Below are 27,418 nucleotides of genomic sequence, written 5' to 3'. Positions count from 1 at the left end.
TGGCACCATGCCGACTTAAGTACATGGGGACTGACACTCTCACTATCTATGATTTGAACCCCTCCTGTGAGTCCAGTTTTTGATTCCGATGCTTCACTTCAGGTTTACTGTATACCTTGGACCTTCTTATTGGCGATGAAACACAGAAATTGCATCAGTATTTAATACAAAAAGCACAATGCCGACTTAAGTACAAGAGGACTGACACTCTAACTTTCTATGATATGAATCTCTCCTGTGAGTACAGTTTTAGATTCCGATGCTTCATTTCCGGTTTGCTGTATACGTTCGAAATTCCTATTGACGATGAAACACTGAATTTGCATCCGAATTTAATACAAAATGCACAATGCCGACTTAAGTACAAGACGACTGACACTCTAACATTCTATGATTTGAACCTCTCCTGTGGGTACGGTTTTAGATTCCGATGTTTCACTTCACATGTACTGTATCCCTTCGACCATCATATTGACGATGAAACACAGAAATTGCATCCGAATTTAATGCAAAAGGCACAATGCCGACTTAACTACAACAGGACTGACACGCTCACTTTCTATGATTTGAACCTCTCCTGTGAGTCCAGTTTTAGATTCCGATGCGTCACTTCAGGTTTACTGTAACCCATGGACCATCTTAATGACGATGAAACACAGAAATTTCATCCGAATTTAATACAACAGGCTCAATGCCGACTTAAGTACAACAGGACTGACACTCTAACTTTCTATGATTTGAACCTCTCCTGTGGGACCAGTTTTAGATTCCGATTCCTGACTTCAGGTTTACTGTATCCCTTGGACCTTCTTATTGACGATGAAACACAGAAACTGCATCCGAATTTAATAAAAAGGCACAATGCCGACTTAAGTACAAGAGGGTCTGACACTCTACCTTTCTATGATTTGAACCTCTCCTGTGAGTCCAGTGTTAGATTCCGATGCTTCACTTCAGGTTTACTGTATCCCTTGGACCTTCTTATTGACGATGAAACACAGAAATTGCATCCGAATTTCACACAAAAATCACAATGCCGACTTAAGTACAAGAGGACTGACACTCTCACTTTCTATGATTTGAACCTTTCCTGTGAGTCCAATTTTAGATTCCGATGCTTCACTTCAGGATTACTGTATCCCTTGTGCCATCTTATTGACGATGAAACAAAGAAATTGCATCCTTATTTAATACAAAATGCAGAATGCCGACTTAAGTACAAGAGGACTGACACTCTAACTTTCTATGATTTGAACCTCTCCTGTGAGTCCAGTTTTAGTTTCCGATGCTTCACTTCAGGTTTATTGTATACCTTGGACCTTCTTATTGACGATGAAACACAGAAATTGCATCGCAATTAAATTCAAAAGGCACAATGCTGAATTAAGTACAAGAGGACAGATAATCTAACTTTCTATTATTTGAACCTCCCCTGTGAGTCCAGTTTTAGATTCCGATGCTTCACTTCAGGTTTACTGTGTACCTTGGACCTTCTTATTGACGATGAGGCACAGATATTGCTTCGCAATTGAATTCGAAAAGCACAATGCCAACTTAAGTACAAGAAGACTGACACTCTACTTTTCTATGATTTGAACCTTTCCTGTGAGTCCAGTTTTAGATTCCGATGCTTCACATCAGGTTTACTGTAGCCCTTGGACCTTCTTATTGACGATGATACACAGAAATTGCATCCGAATTTAATACAAAAGGCACAATGTCGACTTAAGTACAAGAGGACTGACACTCTAACTGTCTATGATTTGAAATGCTCCTGTGAGTCCTGTTTCAGATTCCGATGCTTCACTTCATGTTTACTGTATACCTCGGAAATTCTTATTGACGATGAAACACAGAAATTGCATCGGAATTAAATTCAAAAGGCACAATGCCGACTTAAGTACAAGAGGACTGTCACTCCAATTTTCTGTGATTTGAACCTCTCCTGTGAGTCCAATTTTAAATTCTGATGCTTCACTTCAGGTTTACTGTATCCCTTGGACCTTCTTGTTGACGATGAAACACAGATATTATATCCGAATTTAATACAAAAGGCACAATGCCGACTTAAGTACAAGAGGACTGGCACTCTAACTTTCTATGATTTGAACCTCTCCTGTGAGTCCAGTTTTAGATTCCAATGCTTCACTTCAGGTTTACTGTATTCCTTGGATCTTCTTATTGACGATGAAACACAGAATTTGCATCCGAATTTAATACAAAAGGCACAATGCTGACTTAAGTACAAGTGGACTGACACTCTCACTTTCTATGATTTGAACCTCTCCTGTGAGTCCAGTTTTAGATTCCGATCCTTAACTTCAGGTTTACTGTGTACCTTGGACCTTCTTATTGACGATGAATAACAAAAATAGCATCCGAATTTAATAGAAAAGGCACAATGCCGACTTAAGTACAAGAGGACTGACACTCTAACTTCCTATGATTTGAACCTCTCCTGTGAGACCAGTTTTGGATTCCGATGCTTCACTTCAGGTTTACTGAATACCTCGTAACATCTTATTGACGATGAAACACAGAAATTGCATCGGAATTAATTTCAAAAGGCGCTATGCCGACTTAAGTACAAGAGGACTGACACTCTAACTTTCAATTATATGAACCTGTCCTGTGAGTCCAGTTTTAGATTCCAATGCTTCACTTCAGGTTTACTGTATCCCGTAGACCCTCTTATTGACGATGAAACACAGAAATTGCATCCGAATTTAATAAAAAATGGCACAATGCCGACTTAGGTACAAAAGGACTGACACTCTCACATTCTATGATTTTAACCTCTCCTGTGAGTCCAGATTTAGATTACGATGCTTCACTTCAGGTTTACTGTATCCCTTGTACCTTCTTATTGACGATGAAACAAAGAAATTGCATCCGAATTTAATATAAAAGGCACAATGCCGACTTAAGTACAAGAGGAATGACACTCTAACTTTCTGTGATTTGAACCTCTCCTGTGAGTCCAGTTTTAGATTCCGATGCTTCACTTCAGGTTTACTGTATACCCCGGAACTTCTTATTGACGATGAAACACAGAAATTGCATCGGAATTAAATTCAAAAGGCATAATGCTGACCTAAGTAACAGAAGACTGACACTGTAACATTCTAAGATTTGAACTTCTCCCGTGAGTCCAGTTTTAGGTTCCGATGCTTCACTTCAGGTTTACTAAATCCCTGGGACCTTCTTATTGACGATGAAACACAGAGACTGCATTCGAACTTAATAAAAAGGCACAATGCCGACTTAAGTACAAGAGGACTGACACTCTAACTTTCTATGATTTGAACCTCTCCTGTGAGTCCAGTGTTAGATTCCGATGCTTCACTTCAGGTTTACTGTATCCCTTGGCCCTTCCTATTGACGATGAAACACAGAAATTGCATCCGAATATAATACAAAAGGCACTATGCCGACTTAAGTACAAGCGGACTGACACCCTCACTATCTATGATTTGAACCTCTCCTGTGAGTCCAGTCTTTGATTCCGATGCTTCACTTCAGGTTTACTGTATACCTTATAACTTCTTATTGACGATGAAACACAGAAATTGCATCCGTATTTAATACAAAAAGCACAATGCCGACTTAAGTACAAGAGGACTGACACACTAACTTTCTATGATATGAACCTCTCCTGTGAGTACAGTTTTAGATTCCGATGCTTCATTTCCGGTTTGCTGTATACGTTCGACATTCCTATTGACGATGAAACACAGAATTTGCATCCGAATTTAATGGAAAATGCACAATGCCGACTTAACTACAACAGGACTGACACGCTCACTTTCTATCATTTGAACCTCTCCTGTGAGTCCAGTTTTATATTCCGATGCGTCACTTCAGGTTTACTGTAACCCATGGACCATCTTAATGACGATGAAACACAGAAAGTTCATCCGAATTTCATACAACAGGCAAAATGCCGACTTAAGTACAAGAGGACTGACACTCTAACTTTCTATGATTTGACCCTCTCCTGTGGGACCAGTTTTAGATTCCGATTCCTGATTTCAGGTTTACTGTATCCCTTGGACCTTCTTATTGACGATGAAACACAGAAACTGCATCCGAACTTAATAAAAAGGCACAATGCCGACTTAAGTACAAGAGGACTGACACTCTAACTTTCTATGATTTGAACCTCTCCTGTGAGTCCAGTGTTAGATTCCGATGCTTCACTTCAGGTTTACTGTATCCCTTGGCCCTTCTTATTGACGATGGAACACAGAAATTGCATCCGAATTTAATACAAAAATCACAATGCCGACTTAAGTACAAGAGGACTGACACTCTCACTTTCTATGATTTGAACCTCTCCTGTGAGTCCAATTTTAGATTCCTATGCTTCACTTCAGGTTTACTGTATCCCTTGTGCCTTCTTATTGACGATGAAACAAAGAATTAGCATTCTTATTTAATACAAAATGCAGAATGCCGACTTAAGTACAAGAGGACTGACACTCTAACTTTCTATGATTTGAACCTCTCCTGTGAGTCCAGTTTTAGATTCCGATGCTTCACTTCAGGTTTATTGTATACCTTGGACCTTCTTATTGACGATGAAACACAGAAATTGCAACGGAATTAAATTCAAAAGGCACAATGCTGAATTAAGTACAAGAGGACAGATAACCTAACTTTCTATGATTTGAACCTCCCCTGTGAGTCCAGTTTTAGATTCCGATGCTTCACTTCAGGTTTACTGTGTACCTTGGACCTTCTTATTAACGATGAACAACAAAAATTGCATCCGATTTTAATAGAAAAGGCACAATGCCGACTTAAGTACAAGAGGACTGACACTCACACTGTCTATGATTTGAACCTCTCCTCTGAGTCCAATTTTAGATTCCGATGCTTCACTTCAGGTTTACTGTATCCCTTGTACCTTCTTATTGACGATGAAACAAACAAATTGCATCCGAATTTAATGCAAAAGGCACAATGCCGACTTAACTACAACAGGACTGACACGCTCACTTTCTATGATTTGAACCTCTCCTGTGAGTCCAGTTTTAGATTCCGATGCGTCACATCAGGTTTACTGTAACCCATGGACCATCTTAATGACGATGAACAACAAAAATTGCATCCGATTTTAATAGAAAAGGCACAATGCCGACTTAAGTACAAGAGGACTGACACTCTCACTTTCTATGATTTGAACCTCTCCTGTGAGTCCAATTTTAGATTCCGATACTTCACTTCAGGTTTACTGTATCCCTTGTGCCTTCTTATTGACGTTGAAACAAAGAATTTGCATCCTTATTTAATACAAAATGCAGAATGCCGACTTAAGTACAAGAGGACTGACACTCTAACTTTCTATGATTTGAACCTCTCCTGTGAGTCCAGTGTTAGATTCCGATGCTTCACTTCAGGTTTACTGTATCCCTTGGCCCTTCCTATTGACGATGAAACACAGAAATTGCATCCGAATATAATACAAAAGGCACAATGCCGACTTAAGTACAAGCGGACTGACACTCTCACTATCTATGATTTGAACCTCTCCTGTGAGTCCAGTTTTAGATTCCAATGCTTCACTTCAGGTTTACTGAATACCTCGTAACATCTTATTGATGATGAAACTCAGAAATTGCATCGGAATTAATTTCAAAAGGCACTATGCCGACTTAAGTACAAGAGGACTGACACTCTAACTTTCTATGATTTGAACCTCTCCTGTGAGTCCAGTGTTAGATTCCGATGCTTCACTTCAGGTTTACTGTATCCCTTGGCCCTTCCTATTGACGATGAAACACAGAAATTGCATCCGAATATAATACAAAAGGCACTATGCCGACTTAAGTACAAGCGGACTGACACCCTCACTATCTATGATTTGAACCTCTCCTGTGAGTCCAGTTTTTGATTCCGATGCTTCACTTCAGGTTTACTGTATACCTTATAACTTCTTATTGACGATGAAACACAGAAATTGCATCCGTATTTAATACAAAAAGCACAATGCCGACTTAAGTACAAGAGGACTGACACACTAACTTTCTATGATATGAACCTCTCCTGTGAGTACAGTTTTAGATTCCGATGCTTCATTTCCGGTTTGCTGTATACGTTCGACATTCCTATTGACGATGAAACACAGAATTTGCATCCGAATTTAATGGAAAATGCACAATGCCGACTTAACTACAACAGGACTGACACGCTCACTTTCTATCATTTGAACCTCTCCTGTGAGTCCAGTTTTATATTCCGATGCGTCACTTCAGGTTTACTGTAACCCATGGACCATCTTAATGACGATGAAACACAGAAAGTTCATCCGAATTTCATACAACAGGCAAAATGCCGACTTAAGTACAAGAGGACTGACACTCTAACTTTCTATGATTTGACCCTCTCCTGTGGGACCAGTTTTAGATTCCGATTCCTGATTTCAGGTTTACTGTATCCCTTGGACCTTCTTATTGACGATGAAACACAGAAACTGCATCCGAACTTAATAAAAAGGCACAATGCCGACTTAAGTACAAGAGGACTGACACTCTAACTTTCTATGATTTGAACCTCTCCTGTGAGTCCAGTGTTAGATTCCGATGCTTCACTTCAGGTTTACTGTATCCCTTGGCCCTTCTTATTGACGATGGAACACAGAAATTGCATCCGAATTTAATACAAAAATCACAATGCCGACTTAAGTACAAGAGGACTGACACTCTCACTTTCTATGATTTGAACCTCTCCTGTGAGTCCAATTTTAGATTCCTATGCTTCACTTCAGGTTTACTGTATCCCTTGTGCCTTCTTATTGACGATGAAACAAAGAATTAGCATTCTTATTTAATACAAAATGCAGAATGCCGACTTAAGTACAAGAGGACTGACACTCTAACTTTCTATGATTTGAACCTCTCCTGTGAGTCCAGTTTTAGATTCCGATGCTTCACTTCAGGTTTATTGTATACCTTGGACCTTCTTATTGACGATGAAACACAGAAATTGCAACGGAATTAAATTCAAAAGGCACAATGCTGAATTAAGTACAAGAGGACAGATAACCTAACTTTCTATGATTTGAACCTCCCCTGTGAGTCCAGTTTTAGATTCCGATGCTTCACTTCAGGTTTACTGTGTACCTTGGACCTTCTTATTAACGATGAACAACAAAAATTGCATCCGATTTTAATAGAAAAGGCACAATGCCGACTTAAGTACAAGAGGACTGACACTCACACTGTCTATGATTTGAACCTCTCCTCTGAGTCCAATTTTAGATTCCGATGCTTCACTTCAGGTTTACTGTATCCCTTGTACCTACTTATTGACGATGAAACAAACAAATTGCATCCGAATTTAATGCAAAAGGCACAATGCCGACTTAACTACAACAGGACTGACACGCTCACTTTCTATGATTTGAACCTCTCCTGTGAGTCCAGTTTTAGATTCCGATGCGTCACATCAGGTTTACTGTAACCCATGGACCATCTTAATGACGATGAACAACAAAAATTGCATCCGATTTTAATAGAAAAGGCACAATGCCGACTTAAGTACAAGAGGACTGACACTCTCACTTTCTATGATTTGAACCTCTCCTGTGAGTCCAATTTTAGATTCCGATACTTCACTTCAGGTTTACTGTATCCCTTGTGCCTTCTTATTGACGATGAAACAAAGAATTTGCATCCTTATTTAATACAAAATGCAGAATGCCGACTTAAGTACAAGAGGACTGACACTCTAACTTTCTATGATTTGAACCTCTCCTGTGAGTCCAGTGTTAGATTCCGATGCTTCACTTCAGGTTTACTGTATCCCTTGGCCCTTCCTACTGACGATGAAACACAGAAATTGCATCCGAATATAATACAAAAGGCACAATGCCGACTTAAGTACAAGCGGACTGACACTCTCACTATCTATGATTTGAACCTCTCCTGTGAGTCCAGTTTTAGATTCCAATGCTTCACTTCAGGTTTACTGAATACCTCGTAACATCTTATTGATGATGAAACTCAGAAATTGCATCGGAATTAATTTCAAAAGGCACTATGCCGACTTAAGTACAAGAGGACTGACACTCCAATTTTCTGTGATTTGAACCTGTCCTGTGAGTCCAATTTTAAATTCCGATGCTTCACATCTGGATTACTGTATCCCTTGGACCTTCTTAATGACGATGAAACACAGAATTTTTATCCGAATTTAATACAACAGGCACAATGCCGACTTAAGTACAAGAGGGCTGACACTCTAACTTACTATGATTTGAACCTCTCCTGTGAGTCCAGTTTTAGATTCCGATGCTTCACTTCAGGTTTACTGTATACCTTGGACCTTCTTATTGACGATGAAACACAGAAATTGCATCCGAATTTAATACAAAAGGCACAATGCTGACTTAAGTACAAGTGGACTGACACTCTCACTTTCTATGATTTGAACCTCTCCTGTGAGTCCAGTTTTAGATTCCGATCCTTCACTTCAGGTTTACTGTGTACCTTGGACCTTCTTATTAACGATGAACAACAAAAATTGCATCCGATTTTAATAGAAAAGGCACAATGCCGACTTAAGTACAAGAGGACTGACACTCTAACTTCCTATGATTTGAACCTCTCCTGTGAGACCAGTTTTGGATTCCGATGCTTCACTTCAGGATTACTGAATACCTCGTAACATCTTATTGATGATGAAACACAGAAATTGCATCGGAATTAATTTCAAAAGGCACTATGCCGACTAAAGTACAAGAGGACTGACACTCTAACTTTCAATGATTTGAACCTGTCCTGTGAGTCCAGTTTTAAATTCCGATGCTTCACTTCAGGTTTACTGTATCCCGTGGACCCTCTTATTGACGATGAAACACAGAAATTGCATCCGAATTTAATACAAATGGCACAATGCCGACTTAGGTACAAAAGGACTGACACTCTCACTTTCTATGATTTTAACCTCTCCTGTGAGTCCAGATTTAGATTACGATGCTTCACTTCAGGTTTACTGTATCCCTTGTACCTTCTTATTGACGATGAAACAAAGAAATTGCATCCGAATTTAATATAAAAGCCACAATGCCGACTTAAGTACAAGAGGAATGACACTCTAACTTTCTATGATTTGAACCTTTCCTGTGAGTCCAGTTTTAGATTCCGATGCTTCACTTCAGGTTTACTGTATACCTCGGAACTTCTTATTGACGATGAAACACAGAAATTGCATCGGAATTAAATTCAAAAGGCACAATGCTGACCTAAGTAACAGAGGACTGACACTGTAACATTCTAAGATTTGAACTTCTCCTGTGAGTCCAGTTTTAGGTTCCGATGCTTCACTTCAGGTTTACTAATTCCCTAGGACCTTCTTATTGACGATGAAACACGGAAATTGCATATGAATTTACAACAAAAGGCACATTGCTGACCTAAGTACAAGTGGACCGACACTCTCACTTTCTATGATTTGAACCTCTCCTGTGAGTCCAGTTTTAGATTCCGATGCTTCACTTCAGGGTTAGTGTTTCCCTTGGACCTTCTTATTGACGATGAGACGCAGAAATTGCATCCGAATTTAATACAAAAGGCACAATGCCGACTTAAGTACAAGAAGATTGACACTTTAACTTTCTATGATTTGAACCTCTCCTGTGAGTCCAGTTTTAGATTCCGATGCTGCACTTCATGTTTCCTTTATAACTTGGACCTTCTTATTGACGATGAAACACAGAAATTGCATCCGAATATAATACAAAAGGCACTATGCCGACTTAAGTACAAGCGGACTGACACTCTCACTATCTATGATTTGAACCCCTCCTGTGAGTCCAGTTTTTAATTCCGATGCTTCACTTCAGGTTTACTGTATACCTTATAACTTATTATTGACGATGAAACACAGAAATTGCATCCGTATTTAATACAAAAAGCACAATGCCGACTTAAGTACAAGAGGACTGACACACTAACTTTCTATGATATGAACCTCTCCTGTGAGTACAGTTTTAGATTCCAATGCTTCATTTCCGGTTTGCTGGATACGTTCAACATTCCTATTGACGATGAAACACAGAATTTGCATCCGAATGTAATACAAAATGTACAATGCCGACTGAAGTACAAGACGACTGACACTCTAACATTCTATGATTTGAACCTCTCCTGTGAGTACGGTTTTAGATTCCGATGTTTCACTTCACATTTACTGTATCCCTTGGACCATCATATTGACGATGAAACACAGAAATTGCATCCGAATTTAATGCAAAAGGCACAATGCCGACTTAACTACAACAGGACTGACACACTCACTTTCTATGATTTGAACCTCTCCTGTGAGTCCAGTTTTAGATTCCGATGCGTCACATCAGGTTTACTGTAACCCATGGACCATCTTAATGACGATGAAACAAAGAAAGTTCATCCGAATTTAATACAACAGGCACAATGCAGACTTAAGTACAAGAGGACTGACACTCTAACTTTCTATGATTTGACCCTCTCTTGTGGGACCAGTTTTAGATTCCGATTCCTGATTTCAGGTTTACTGTATACCTTGGACCTTCTTATTGACGATGAAACACAGAAACTGCATCCGAACTTAATAAAAAGGCACAATGCCGACTTAAGTACAAGAGGACTGACACTCTAACTTTCTATGATTTGAACCTCTCCTGTGACTCCAGTGTTAGATTCCGATGCTTCACTTCAGGTTTACAGTATCCCTTGGCCCTTCTTATTGACGATGAAACACAGAAATTGCATCGGAATTAAATTCAAAAGGCACAATGCTGAATTAAGTACAAGAGGACAGATAATCTAACCTTCTTTGATTTGAACCTCCCCTGTGAGTCCAGTTTTAGATTCCGATGCTTCACTTCAGGTTTACTGTGTACCTTGGACCTTCTAATTGACTATGAGGCACAGATATTGCATCGCAATTGAATTCGAAATGCACAATGCTGACTTAAGTACAAGAAGACTGACACTCCAACTTTCTATGATTTGAACCTTTCCTGTGAGTCCAGTTTTAGATTCCGATGCTTCACTTCAGGTTTACTGTAGCCCTTGGACCTTCTTATTGACGATGAAACACAGAAATTGCATGCGAAATTAATACAAAATGCACAATGTCGACTGAAGTACAAGAGGACTGACACTCTAACTTTCTATAATTTGAACCACTCCTGTGAGTCCAGTTTTAGATTCCGATGCTTCACTTCAGGTTTACTGTACACCTCGGAAATTCTTATTGACGATGAAACACAGAAATTGCTTCGGAATTAAATTCAAAAGGCACAATGCCGACTTAAGTACAAGAGGTCTGACACTCTAATTTTCTATGATTCGAAACTCTCCAGTGGGTCCAATTTTAAATTCCGATGTTTCACTTCAGGTTTACTGTATCCCTTGGACTTTCTTGTTGACGATGAAACACAGAATTTATATCCGAATTTAATACAAAAGGCACAATGCCGACTTAAGTACAAGAGGACTGGCACTCTCACATTCTATGATTTGAACCCCTCCTGTGAGTCCAGTTTTAGATTCCGATGCTTCACTTCTGGATTACTGTATCCCTTGGACCTTCTTAATGACGATGAAACACAGAATTTTCATCCGAATTTAATACAAAAGGCACAATGCCGACTTAAGTACAAGAGGAATGACACTCTAACTTTCTATGATTTGAACCTCTCCTGTGAGTCCAGTTTTAGATTCCGATGCTTCACTTCAGGTTTACTGTATACCTCGGAACTTCTTATTGACGATGAAACACAGATATTGCATCGGAATTAATTTCAAAAGGCACAATGCCGACTTAAGTAACAGAGGACTGACACTGTAACATTCTATGATTTGAACCTCTCCTGTGAGTCCAGTTTTAGATGCCGATGCTTCACTTCAGGGTTACTGTTTCCCTTGGACCTTCGTATTGACGATGAGACACAGAAATTGCATCCGAATTTAATACAAAAGGCACAATGCCGACTTAAGTACAAGAGGATTGACACTCTAAGTTTCTATGATTTAAACCTCTCCTGTGAGTCCAGTTTTAGATTTCGATGCTGCACTTCAGGTTTACTGTATCCCTTGGACCTTCTAATTGACGATGAAAGACAGAAATTGCATCCGAATTTAATACAAAAGACGCAATGCCGGCTTAAGTACAAGAGGACTGACACTCTCACTTACTATGATTTGAACCTCTCCTGTGTGTCCACTTTTAGATTTCGATGCTTCACTTCAGGTTTACTGTATCCCTTGGACCTTCTTATTGACGATGGAACTCAGAAATTGCATCCGAATTTAATACAAAAGGCACAATGCCGGCTTAAGTACAAGGGTACTGACACTCTCATTTTCTATGATTTGAACCGCTCCTGTGAGTCCAGTTTTAGATTCCGATGCTTCACTTCAGGTTTACTGTATCCCTTGTACCTTCTTATTGACGATGAAACAAGGAAATTACATCCGAATTTAATACAAAATGCACAATACCGATTTAAGTACAATAGGAATGACACTCTAACTTTCTATGATTTGAACCTCTCCTGTAAGTCCGGTTTTAGCCTCCAATGCTGCACTTCAGGTTTCCTTTATACCTTGGACCTTCTTATTGACGATGGAACATAGAAATTGCATCCGACTTTAATACAAAAGGCACTATGCCGAATTAAGTACAAGCGGACTGATACTCTCACTATCGATGATTTGAACCTCTCCTGTGAGTCCAGTTTTTGATTCCGATGCTTCACTTCAGGTTTACTGTATACCTTGGACCTTCTTATTGACGATGAAACACAGAAATTGCATCCGTATTTAATAAAAAAAGCACAATGCCGACTGAAGTACAAGATTACTGACACTGTTACTTTCTATGATATTAACCTCTCCTGTGAGTACAGTTTTAGATACCGATGCTTCATTTCCGGTTTGCTGTATACGTTCGACATTTCTATTGACGATGAAACACAGAATTTGCATCCGAATTTAATACAAAATGCACAATGCCGACTTAAGTAAAAGACGACTGACACTCTAACATTCTATGATTTGAACCTCTCCTGTGAGTCCGGTTTTAGATTCCGATGTTTCACTTCACGTTGACTGTATCCCTTGTAACATCTTATTGATGATGAAACACAGAAATTGCATCCGAATTTAATACAAAAGGCACAATGCCGACTTAACTATAACTGGACTGACACGCTCACTTTCTATGATTTGAACCTCTCCTGTGAGTCCAATTTTAGATTCCGATGCTTCACTTCAAGTTTACTGTATCCCTTGTGCCTTCTTATTGTCGATGAAACAAAGAAATTGCATCCTTATTTAATACAAAAATCAGAATGCCGACTTAAGTACAAGAGGACTGACACTCTAACTTTCTATGATTTGAACCTCTCCTGTGAGTGCAGTTTTAGATTCCGATGCTTCACTTCAGGTTTATTGTATAAATTAGACCTTCTTAATGACGATGAACCACAGAAATTGCATCGGAATTAAATTCAAAAGGCACAATGCTGACTTAAGTACAAGAGGACAGATAATCTAACTTTCTATGATTTGAACCTCCCCTGTGAGTCCAGTTTTAGATTCCGATGCTTCCCTTCAGGTTTACTGTGTACCTTGGACCTTCTTATTAACGATGATGCACAGATATTGCATCGCAATTGAATTCGAAAAGCACAATGCCGACTTATGTACAAGAAGACTGACACAATAACTCTCTATGATTTGAACCTTTCCTGTGAGTCCAGTATTAGATTCCGATGCTTCACTTCAGGTTTACTGTAGCCCTTGGACCTTCTTGTTGACGATGAAACACAGAAATTGCATCCGAATGTAATACTAACGGCACAATGCCGACTTAAGTACAAGAGGACTGACACTCTTAATTTCTATGATTTGAACCTCTCCTGTGAGTCCAGTTTTAGATTCCAATGCTTCACTTCCGGCTTACTGTATCCCTTGGACCTTCTTATTGGCGATGAAACACAGAAATTGCATCCGAATTTAATACAAAAGGCACAACGCCGAGTTAAGTACAAGAGGACTGACACTCTAACTTTCTATGATTTGAACCGCTCCTGTGAGTCCAGTTTTAGATTCCGATGCTTCACTTCACGTTTACTGTATACCTCGGAACTTCTTATTGACGATGAAACACAGAAATTGCATCGGAATTAAATTCAAAAGGCACAATGCCGACTTAAGTACAAGAGGACTGACACTCTAACTTTCTATGATTTGAACCTCTCCTGTGAGTCCAGTGTTAGATTCCGATGCTTCACTTCAGGTTTACTGTATCCCTTGGACCTTCTTATTGACGATGAAACACAGAAATTGCATCCGAATTTCATACAAAAATCACAATGCCGACTTAAGTACAAGAGGACTGACACTCTCACTTTCTATGATTTGAACCTCTCCTGTGAGTCCAATTTTAGATTCCGATGCTTCACTTCAGGTTTACTGTATCCCTTGTGCCTTCTTATTGACGATGAAACAAAGAAATTACATCCTTATTTAATACAAAATGCAGAATGCCGACTTAAGTACAAGAGGACTGACACTCTAACTTTCTATGATTTGAACCTCTCCTGTGAGTCCAGTTTTAGATTCCGATGCTTCACTTCAGGTTTGTTGTATACCTTGGACCTTCTTATTGGCGATGAAACACAGAAATTGCATCGGAATTAAATTCAAAAGGCACAAGGCTGAATTAAGTACAAGAGGACAGATAATCTGACTTTCTATGATTTGAACCTCCCCTGTGAGACCAGTTTTAGATTCCGATGCTTCAGTTCAGGTTTACTGTGTACCTTGGTCTTCTTATTGACGATGAGGCACAGATAATGCATCGCAATTGAATTCGAAAAGCACAATGCCGACTTAAGTACAAGAAGACTGACACTCTAACTTTCTATGATTTGAACCTTTCCTGTGAGTCCAGTTTTAGATTCCGATGCTTCACTTCAGGTTTACTATAGCCCTTGGACCTTCTTATTGACGATGATACACAGAAATTGCATCCGAATTTAATACTAACGGCACAATGCCGACATAAGTACAGGAGGACTGACACTCTCACTTTCTATGATTTGAACCTCTCCTGTGAGTCCAGATTTAGATTCCAATGCTTCACTTCAGATTTACTGTATCCCTTGGACCGTCTTATTGACGATGAAACACAGAAATTGCATCCGAATTTAATACAAGAGGCACAATGTCGACTTAAGTACAAGAGGACTGACACTCTAACTTTCTATGATTTGAACCCCTCCCGTGAGTCCTGTTTTAGATTCCGATGCTTCACTTCATGTTTACTGTATACCTCGGAAATTCTTATTGACGATGAAACACAGAAATTGCATCGGAATTAAATTCAAAAGGCACAATGCCGACTTAAGTACAAGAGGACTGACACTCTCACTTTCTATGATTTGAACCTCTCCTGTGAGTCCAGATTTAGATTCCAATGCTTCACTTCAGATTTACTGTATCCCTTGGACCGTCTTATTGACGATGAAACACAGATATTGCATCCGAATTTAATACAAGAGGCACAATGTCGACTTAAGTACAAGAGGACTGACACTCTAACTTTCTATGATTTGAACCGCCCCTGTGAGACCAGTTTTAGATTCCGATGCTTCACTTCAGGTTTACTGTGTACCTTTGTCTTCTTATTGACGATGAGGCACAGATAATGCATCGCAATTGAATTCGAAAAGCACAATGCCGACTTAAGTACAAGAAGACTGACACTCTAACTTTCTATGATTTGAACCTTTCCTGTGAGTCCAGTTTTAGATTCCGATCCTTCACTTCAGGTTTACTGTGTACCTTGAACCTTCTTATTGACGATGAATAACAAAAATTGCATCCGAATTTAATAGAAAAGGCACAATGCCGACTTAAGTACAAGAGGACTGACACTCTAACTTCCTATGATTTGAACCTCTCCTGTGAGACCAGTTTGGATTCCGATGCTTCACTTCAGGTTTACTGAATACCTCGGAACATCTTATTGACGATGAAACACAGAAATTGCATCGGAATTAATTTCAAATGGCACTATACCGACTTAAGTACAAGAGGACTGACACTCTAACTTTCAATGATTTGAACCTGTCCTGTGAGTCCAGTTTTAGATTCCGATGCTTCACTTCAGGTTTACTGTATCCCGTGGGCCGTCTTATTGACGATGAAACACAGAAATTGCATCCGAATTTAATACAAATGGCACAATGCCGACTTAGGTACAAAAGGACTGACACTCTCACTTTCTATGATTTTAACCTCTCCTGTGAGTCCAGATTTAGATTACGATGCTTCACTTCAGGTTTACTGTATCCCTTGTACCTTCTTATTGACGATGAAACAAAGAAATTGCATCCGAATTTAATATAAAAGGCACAATGCCGACTTAAGTACAAGAGGAATGACACTCTGACTTTCTATGATTTGAACCTCTCCTGTGAGACCAGTTTTAGATTACGATGCTTCACTTCAGGTTTACTGTATACCTCGGAACTTCTTATTGGCGATGAAACACAGAAATTGCATCGGAATTAAATTCAAATGGCACAATGCCGACCTAAGTAACAGAGGACTGACACTGTAACATTCTAAGATTTGAACTTCTCCTGTGTGTCCAGTTTTAGATTCCGATGCTTCACTTCAGGTTTACTGTATCCCTAGGACCTTCTTATTGACGATGAAACACGGAAGTTGCATACGAATTTATAACAAAAGGCACAATGCCGACTTAAGTACAAGTGGACTGACACTCTCACTTTCTATGATTTGAACCTCTCCTGTGAGTCCAGTTTTAGATTCCGATGCTTCACTTCAGGGTTAGTGTTTAACTTGGACCTTCTTATTGACGATGAGACACAGAAATTGCATCCGAATTTAATACAAAAGGCACAATGCCGACTTAAGTACAAGAGGGTTGACACTCTAACTTTCTATGATTTGAACCTCTCCTGTAAGTCCAGTTTTCGATTCCGATGCGTCACTTCAGGTTTACTGTAACCCATGGACCATGTTAATGACGATGAAACACAGAAAGTTCATCCGAATTTAATACAACAGGCACAATGCCGACTTAAGTACAAGAGGACTGACACTCTAACTTTCTATGACTGGACCCTCTCCTGTGGGACCAGTTTTAGATTCCGATTCCTGATTTCAGGTTTACTGTATCCCTTGGACCTTCTTATTGACGATGAAACACAGAAACTGCATCCGAACTTAATTAAAAGGCACAATGCCGACTTAAGTACAAGAGGACTGACACTCTAACTTTCTATGATTTGAACCTCTCCTGTGAGTCCAGTGTTAGATTCCGATACTTCACTTCAGGTTTACTGTAACCCTTGGACCTTCTTATTGACGATGGAACACAGAAATTGCATCCGAATTTAATACAAAAATCACAATGCCGACTTAAGTACAAGAGGACTGACACTCTCACTTTCTATGATTTGAACCTCTCCTGTGAGTCCAATTTTAGATTCCGATGCTTCACTTCAGGTTTACTGTATCCCTTGTGCCTTCTTATTGACGATGAAACAAAGAATTTGCATCCTTATTTAATACAAAATGCAGAATGCCGACTTATGTACAAGAGGACTGACACTCTAACTTTCTATGATTTGAACCTCTCCTGTGAGTCCAGTTTTAGATTCCGATGCTTCACTTCAGGTTTATTGTATACCTTGGACCATCTTATTGACGATGAAACACAGAAATTGCATCGGAATTAAATTCAAATGGCACAATGCTGAATTAAGTACAAGAGGACAGATAATCTAACTTTCTATGATTTGAACCTCCCCTGTGAGTCCAGTTTTAGATTCCGATGCTTCACTTCAGGTTTATTGTGTACCTTGGACCTTCTAATTGACGATGAGGCACAGATATTGCATCGCAATTGAATTCGAAAAGCACAATGCCGACTTAAGTACAAGAAGACTGACACTCGAACTTTCTACGATTTGAACCTTTCCTGTGAGTCCAGTTTTAGATTCCGATGCTTCACTTCAGGTTAACTGTAGCCCTTGGACCTTCTTATTGACGATGAAACAAAGAAATTGCATCCGAATTTAATACTAACGGCACAATGACGACTTAAGTACAAGAGGACTGACACTCTCACTTTCTATGATTTGAACCTCTCCTGTGAGTCCAGTTTTAGATTCCAATGCTTCACTTCAGGGTTACTGTATCGCTTGGACCTTCTTATTGACGATGAAACACTGAAATTGCATCCGAATTTAATACAAAAGGCACAATGTCGACTGAAGTACAAGAGGAATGACACTCTAACTTTCTATGATTTGAACCGCTCCTGTGAGTCCAGTTTTAGATTCCGATGCTTCACTTCAGGTTTACTGTATACCTCGGAAATTCTTATTGACGATGAAACACAGAAATTACATCGAAATTAAATTCAAAAGGCACAATGCCGACTTAAGTACAAGAGGACTGACACTCTAATTTTCTATGATTTGAAATTCTCCTGTGAGTCCAATTTTAAATTCCGATGTTTCACTTCAGGTTTACTGTATCCCTTGGACCTTCTTGTTGACGATGAAACACAGAATTTATATCCGAATTTAATACAAAAGGCACAATGCCGACTTAAGTACAAGAGGACTGGCACTCTCACATTCCATGATTTGAACCCCTCCTGTGAGTCCAGTTTTAGGTTCCGATGCTTCACTTCTGGATTACTGTATCCCTTGGACCTTCTTAATGACGATGAAACACAGAATTTTCATCCGAATTTAATACAACAGGCACAATGCCGACTTAAGTACAAGAGGACTGACACTCTCACTTTCTATGTTTTGAACCTCTCCTGTGAGTCCAGTTTTAGATTCCGATGCTTCACTTCAGGTTAACTGTATCCCTTGTACCTTCTTATTGACGATGAAACAAAGAAATTGCATCCGAATTTAATACAAAAAGCACAATGCCGACTTAAGTACAAGAGGAATGACACTCTAACTTTCTATGATTTGAACCTCTCCTGTGAGTCCAGTTTTAGATTCCGATGCGTCACTTCAGGTTTACTGTATACCTCGGAACTTCTTATTGACGATGTAACACAGAAATTGCATCAGAATTAAACTCAAAGGCACAAAGCCGACTTAAGTAACAGAGGACTGACACTGTAACATTCTATGATTTGAACCTCTCCTGTGAGTCCAGTTTTAGGTTCCGATGCTTCACTTCAGGTTTACTAAATCCCTAGGACCTTCTTATTGACGATGAAACACGGAAATTGCATCCGAATTTAATACAAAAGCCACAATGCCGACTTCAGTACAAGAGGACTGAAACTCTCACATTCTATGATTTGAACCTCTCCTGTGAGTCCAGTTTTAGATTCCGATGCTGCACTTCAGGTTAACTGTATCCCTTGAACCTTCTAATTGACGATGAAACACAGAAATTGCATCCGAATTTAATACAAAAGCCACAATGCCGACTTCAGTACAAGAGGACTGACACTCTCACATTCTATGATTTGAACCTCTCCTGTGAGTCCAGTTTTAGAACGATGCTTCACTTCAGGTTTACTGTATCCCTTGGACCTTCTTATTGGCGATGAAACACAGAAATTGCATCCGAATTTCATACAAAAATCACAATGCCGACTTAAGTACAAGAGGACTGACACTCTCACTTTCTATGATTTGAACCTCTCCTGTGAGTCCAATTTTAGATTCCGATGCTTCACTTCAGGTTTACTGTATCCCTTGTGCCTTATTTTTGACGATGAAACAAAGAAATTACATCCTTATTTAATACAAAATGAAGTAGCCGACTTAAGTACAAGAGGACTGATACTCTAAATTTCTATGATTTGAACCTCTCCTGTGAGTCCAGTTTTACATTCCGATGCTTCACTTCAGGTTTATTGTATACCTTGGACCTTCTTATTGACGATGAAACACAGAAATTGCATCGGAATTAAATTCAAAAGGCACAATGCTGAATTAAGTACAAGAGGACAGATAATCTAACTTTCTATGATTTGAACCTCCCCTGTGAGTCCAGTTTTAGATTCCGATGCTTCACTTCAGGTTTACTGTGTACCTTGGACCTTCTTATTGACGATGAGGCACAGATATTGCATCGCAATTGTATTCGAAAAGCACAATGCAGACTCAAGTACAAGAAGACTGACACTCTAACTTTCTATGATTTGAACCTTTCCTGTGAGTCCAGTTTTAGATTCCGATGCTTCACTTCAGGTTTACTGTAGCCCTTGGACCTTCTTATTGACGATGATACACAGAAATTGCATCCGAATTTAATACTAACGGCACAATGCCGACTTAAGTACAAGAGGACTGACACTCTCAGTTTCTATGATTTGAACCTCTCCTGTGAGTCCTGATTTAGATTCCAATGCTTCACTTCAGGGTTACTGTATCCCATGGACCTTCTTATTGACGATGAAACACAGAAATTGCATCCGAATGTAATACAAAAGGCACAATGTCGACTTAAGTACAAGAGGACTGACACTCCAATTTTCTGTGATTTGAACCTCTCCTGTGAGTCCAATTTTAAATTCCGATGCTTCACTTCAGGTTTACTGTATCCCTTAGACCTTCTTGTTGACGATGAAACACAGAAATTATATCCGAATTTAATACAAAAGGCACAATGCCGACTTAAGTACAAGAGGACTGGCACTCTCACATTCTATGATTTGAACCTCTCCTGTGAGTCCTGTTTTAGATTCCGATGCTTCACTTCTGGATTACTGTATCCCTTGGACCTTCTTATTGACGATGAAACACAGAAATTGCATCCGAATTTAATACAAAAGGCACAATGCTGACTTAAGTACAAGTGGACTGACACTCTCACTTTCTATGATTTGAACCTCTCCTGTGAGTCCAGTTTTAGATTCCGATCCTTCACTTCAGGTTTACTGTGTACCTTGGACCTTCTTATTGACGATGAAACACAGAAATTGCATCCGAATTTAAAACTAACGGCACAATGCCGACTTAAGTACAAGAGGACTGACACTCTCACTTTCTATGATTTGAACCTCTCCTGTGAGGCCAGTTTAAATTCCAATGCTTCACTTCAGGGTTACTGTATCCCTTGGACCTTCTTATTGACGATGAAACACAGAAATTGCATCCGAATTTAATACAAAAGGCACAATGTCGACGGAAGTACAAGAGGACTGACACTCTAACTTTCTATGATTTGAACCGCTCCTGTGATTCCAGTTTTAAATTCCGATGCTTCACTTCAGGTTTACTGTATACCTCGGAAACTCTTATTGACGATGAAACACAGAAATTGCAACGGAATTAAATTCAAAAGGCACAATGCCGACTTAAGTACAAGAGGACTGACACTCTAATTTTCTATGATTTGAATCTCTCCTGTGAGTCCAATTTTAAATTCCGATGTTTCACTTCAGGTTTACTGTATCCCTTGGACCTTCTTGTTATCGATGAAACACAGAATTTATATCCGAATTTAATACAAAAGGCACAATGCCGACTTAAGTACAAGAGGACTGGCACTCTCACATTCTATGATTTGAACCCCTCCTGTGAGTCCAGTTTTAGATTCCGATGCTTCACTTCTGGATTACTGTATCCCTTGGATCTTCTTAATGACGATGAAACACAGAATTTTCATCCGAATTTAATACAACAGGCACAATGCCGAGTTAAGTACAAGAGGACTGACACTCTCACTTTCTATGTTTTGAACCTCTCCTGTGAGTCCAGTTTTAGATTCCGATGCTTGACCTCAGGTTTACTGTATCCCTTGTAACTTCTTATTGACGATGAAACAAAGAAATTGCATCCGAATTTAATACAAAAGGCACAATGCCGACTTAAGTACAAGAGGACTGGCACTCTCACATTCAATGATTTGAACCTCTCCTGTGAGTCCTGTTTTAGATTCCGATGCTTCACTTCAGGGTTAGTGTTTCCCTTGGACCTTCTTATTGACGATGAGACACAGAAATTGCATCCGAATTTAATACAAAAGGCACAATGCCGACTTAAGTACAAGAGGATTGACACTCTAAGTTTCTATGATTTGAACCTCTCCTGTGAGCACAGTTTTAGATTCCGATGCTGCACTTCAGGTTAACTGTATCCCTTGGACCTTCTAATTGACGATGAAACACAGAAATTGCATCCGAATTTAATACAAAAGACGCAATGCCAGCTTAAGTACAAGAGGACTGACACTCTCACTTACTATGATTTGGACCTCTCCTGTGAGTCCAGTTTTAGATTTCGATGCTTCACTTCAGGTTTACTGTATCCCTTGGACCTTCTTATTGACGATGAAACTCAGAAATTGCTTCCGAATTTCATACAAAAATCACAATGCCGACTTAAGTACAAGAGGACTGACACTCTCACTTTCTATTATTTGAACCTCTCCTGTGAGTCCAATTTTCGATTCCGATGCTTCACTTCAGTTTTACTGTATCCCTTGTGCCTTCTTATTGACGATGAAACAAAGAAATTACATCCTTATTTAATACAAAATGCAGAATGCCGACTTAAGTACAAGAGGACTGACACTTTAACTTTCTATGATTTGAACCTCTCCTGTGAGTCCAGTTTTAGATTCCGATGTTTCACTTCAGGTTTATTGTATACCTTGGACCTTCTTATTGACGATGAAACACAGAAATTGCATCGGAATTAAATTCAAAAGGCACAATGCTGAATTAAGTACAATAGGACAGATAATCTAACTTTCTATGATTTCAACCTCCCCTGTGAGTCCAGTTTCAGATTCCGTTACTTCACTTCAGGTTTACTGTGTACCTTGGACCTTCTTATTGACGATGAGGCACAGATATTGCATCGCAATTGAATTCGAAAAGCACAATGCCGACTTAAGTACAAGAAGACTGACACTCAAGCTTTCTATGATTTGAACCTTTCCTGTGAGTCCAGTTTTAGATTCCGATGTTTCACTTCAGCTTTACTGTAGCCCTTATACCTTCTTATTGACGATGATACACAGAAATTGCATCCGAATTTAATACTAAGGGCACAATGCCGACTTAAGTACAAGAGGACTGACACTCTCACTTTTTATGATTTGAACCTCTCCTGTGAGTCCAGAATTAGATTCCAATTCTTCACTTCAGGGTTACTGTATCCCTTGGACCTTCTTATTGACGATGAAACACAGAAATTGCATCCGAATTTAATACAAAAGGCACAATGTCGACTTAAGTACAAGAGGCCTGACACTCTAACTTTCTATGATTTGAACCGCTCCTGTGAGTCCTGTTTTAGATTCCGATGCTTCACTTCATGTTTACTGTATACCTCGGAAGTTCTTATTGACGATGAAACACAGAAATTGCATCGGAATTAAATTCAAAAGGCACAATGCCGACTTAAGTACAAGAGGACTGACACTCCCATTTTCTGTGATTTGAACCTCTCCTGTGAGTCCAATTTTAAATTCCGGTGCTTCACTTCAGGTTTACTGTATCCCTTGCACCTTCTTGTTGATGATGAAACACAGAAATTATATCCGAATTTAATACAAAAGGCACAATGCCGACTTAAGCACAAGAGGACTGGCACTCTCACATTCTATGATTTGAACCTCTCCTGTGAGTCCAGTTTTAGATTCCGATGCTTCACTTCTGGATTACGGTATCCCTTGGACCTTCTTAATGACGATGAAACACAGAAATTGCATCCGAATATAATACAAAAGGCACAATGCTGACTTAAGTACAAGTGGACTGACACTCTCACTTTCTATGATTTGAACCTCTCCTGTGAGTCCAGTTTTAGATTCCGATCCTTCACTTCAGGTTTACTGTGTACCTTGGACCTTCTTATTGACGATGAATAACAGAAATTGCATCCGAAATTAATAGAAAAGGTACAATGCCGACTTAAGTACAAGAGGACTGACACTCTAACTTCCTATGATTTGAACCTCTCCTGTGAGACCAGTTTTGGATACCGATGCTTCACTTCCGGTTTACTGAATACCTCGGAACATCTTATTGACGACGAAACACAGAAATTGCATCGGAATTAATTTCAAAAGGCACTATGCCGACTTAAGTACAAGAGGACTGACACTCTAACTTTCAATGATTTGAACCTGTCCTGTGAGTCCAGTTTTAGATTCCGATGCTTCACTTCAGGTTTACTGTATCCTGTGGACCCTCTTATTGACGATAAAACACAGAAATTGCATCCGAATTTAATACAAATGGCACAATGCCGACTTAGGTACAAAAGGACTGACACTCTCACTTTCTATGATTTTAACCTCTCCTGTGAGTCCAGATTTAGTTTACGATGCTTCACTTCAGGTTTACTGTATCCCTTGTACCTTCTTATTGACGATGAAACAAAGAAATTGCATCCGAATTTAATATAAAAGGCACAATGGCCACTTAAGTACAAGAGGAATGACACTCTAACTTTCTATGATTTGAACCTCTCCTGTGAGTCCAGTTTTAGATTCCGATGCTTCACTTCAGGTTTACTGTATACCTCGGAACTTCTTATTGACGATGAAACACAGAAATTGCATCGGAATTAAATTCAAAATTCACAATGCCGACCTAAGTAACAGAGGACTGACACTGTAACATTCTAAGATTTGAACTTCTCCTGTGAGTCCAGTTTTAGGTTCCGATGCTTCACTTCAGGTTTACTAAAACCCTAGGACCTACTTATTGATGATGAAACACGGAAATTGCATACGAATTTATAACAAAAGGCACAATGCTGACTTAAGTACAAGTTCACTGACACTCTCACTTTCTATGATTTGAACCTCTCCTGTGAGTCCAGTTTTAGATTCCGATGCTTCACTTCAGGTTTAGTGTTTCCCTTGGACCTTCTTATTGACGATGAGACACAGAAATTGCATCCGAATTTAATACAAAAGGCACAATGCCGACTTAAGTACAAGAGGATTGACACTCTAACTTTCTATGATTTGAACCTCTCCTGTGAGTCCAGTTTTAGATTCCGATGCGTCACTTCAGGTTTACTGTAACCCATGGACCATGTTAATGACGATGAAACACAGAAAGTTCATACGAATTTAATACAACAGGCACAATGCCGACTTAAGTACAAGAGGACTGACACTCTAACTCTCTATGATTTGACCCTCTCCTGTGGGACCAGTTTTAGATTCCGATTCCTGATTTCAGGTTTACTGTATCCCTTGGACCTTCTTATTGACGATGAAACACAGAAACTGCATCCGAACTTAATAAAAAGGCACAATGCCGACTTATGTACAAGAGGACTGACACTCTAACTTTCTATGATTTGAACCTCTCCTAAGAGTCCAGTGTTAGATTCCGATGCTTCACTTCAGGTTTACTGTATCCGTTGGACCTTCGTATTGACGATGGAACACAGAAATTGCATCCGAATTTAATACAAAAATCACAATGCCGACTTAAGTACAAGAGGGCTGACACTCTCACTTTCTACGATTTGAACCTCTCCTGTGAGTCCAATTTTAGATTCCGATGCTTCACTTCAGGTTTACTGTGTACCTTGGACCTTCTAACTGACGATGAGGCACACATATTGCATCGCAATTGAATTCGAAAAGCACAATGCCGACTTAAGTACAAGAAGACTGACACTCTAACTTTCTATGATTTGAACCTTTCCTGTGAGTCCAGTTTTAGATTCCGATGCTTCACTTCAGGTTTACTGTAGCCCTTGGACCTTCTTATTGACGATGAAACACAGAAATTGCATCCGAATTTAATACTAACGGCACAATGCCGACTTAAGTACAAGAGGACTGACACTCTCACTTTCTATGATTTGAACCTCTCCTGTGAGTCCAGTTTTAGATTCCAATGCCTCACTTCAGGGTTACTGTATCCTTGGACTTTCTTGTTGACGATGAAACACAGAAATTGCATCCGTATTTAATACAAAAGGCACAATGTCGACTGAAGTACAAGAGGACTGACACTCTAACTTTCTATGATTTGAACCGCTGCTGTGAGTCCAGTTTTAGATTCCGATGCTTCGCTTCAGGTTTACTGTATACCTCGGAAATTCTTATTGACGATGAAACACAGAAATTGCTTCGGAATTAAATTCAAAAGTCACAATGCCGACTTAAGTACAAGAGAACTGACACTCTAATTTTCTATGATTTGAACCTCTCCTGGGAGTCCAATTTTAAATTCCGATGTTTCACTTCAGGTTTACTGTATCCCTTGGACCTTCTTGTTGGCGATGAAACACAGAATTTATATCCGAATTTAATACAAAAGGCACAATACCGACTTAAGTACAAGAGGACTGGCACTCTCACATTTTATGATTTGAACCCCTCCTGTGAGTCCAGTTTTAGATTCCGATGCTTTACTTCTGGATTACTGTATCCCTTGGACCTTCTTAATGACGATGAAACACAGAATTTTCATCCGAATTTAATACAACAGGCACAATGCCGACTTAAGTACAAGAGGACTGACACTCTAACTTTCTATGTTTTGAACCTCTCCTGTGAGTCCAGTTTTAGATTCCGATGCTTGACTTCAGGTTTACTGTATCCCTTGTACAATCTTATTGACGATGAAACAAAGAAATTGCATCCGAATTTAATACAAAAGGCACAATGCCGACTTAAGTACAAGAGGAATGACACTCTAACTATCTATGATTTGAACCTCTCCTGTGAGTCCAGTTTTAGATTCCGATGCTTCACTTCAGGTTTACTGTATACCTCGGAACTTCTTATTGACGATGAAACACAGAAATTGCATCGGAATTAAATTCAAAAGGCACAATGCCGACTTAAGTAACAGAGGACTGACACTGTAACATTCTATGATTTGAACCTCTCCTGTGAGTCCAGTTTTAGGTTCCGAAGCTTCACTTCAGGTTTACAAAATCCCTAGGACCTTCTTATTGACGATGAAACGCGGAAATTGCATCCGAATTTAATACAAAAGGCACAATGCCGACTTAAGTACAAGAGGACTGACTTTCTCACATTCTATGATTTGAACCTCTCCTGTGAGTCCAGTTTTAGATTCCGATGCTTCACTTCAGGTTTACTGTTTCCCTTGGACCCTCTTATTGAGGATGAGACACAGAAATTGCATCCGAATTTAATACAAAAAGCACAATGCCGACTTAAGTACAAGAGGATTGACACTCTAAGTTTCTATGATTTGAACCTCTCCTGTGAGTCCAGTTTTAGATTCCGATGCTGCACTTCAGGTTAACTGTATCCCTTGGACCTTCTAATTGACGATGAAACACAGAAATTGCATCCGAATTTAATACAAAAGACGCAATGCTGGCTTAAGTACACGATGACTGCCACTCTCACTTACTATGATTTGAACCTCTCCTGTGAGT

Source organism: Schistocerca serialis, unplaced genomic scaffold (assembly GCF_023864345.2).
Source record: "Schistocerca serialis cubense isolate TAMUIC-IGC-003099 unplaced genomic scaffold, iqSchSeri2.2 HiC_scaffold_1362, whole genome shotgun sequence".
Taxonomy (NCBI): Eukaryota; Metazoa; Arthropoda; class Insecta; order Orthoptera; family Acrididae; genus Schistocerca; species Schistocerca serialis.
The sequence above is the reverse complement of the archived record's forward strand: the minus strand, read 5'-3'. Positions refer to the sequence as shown.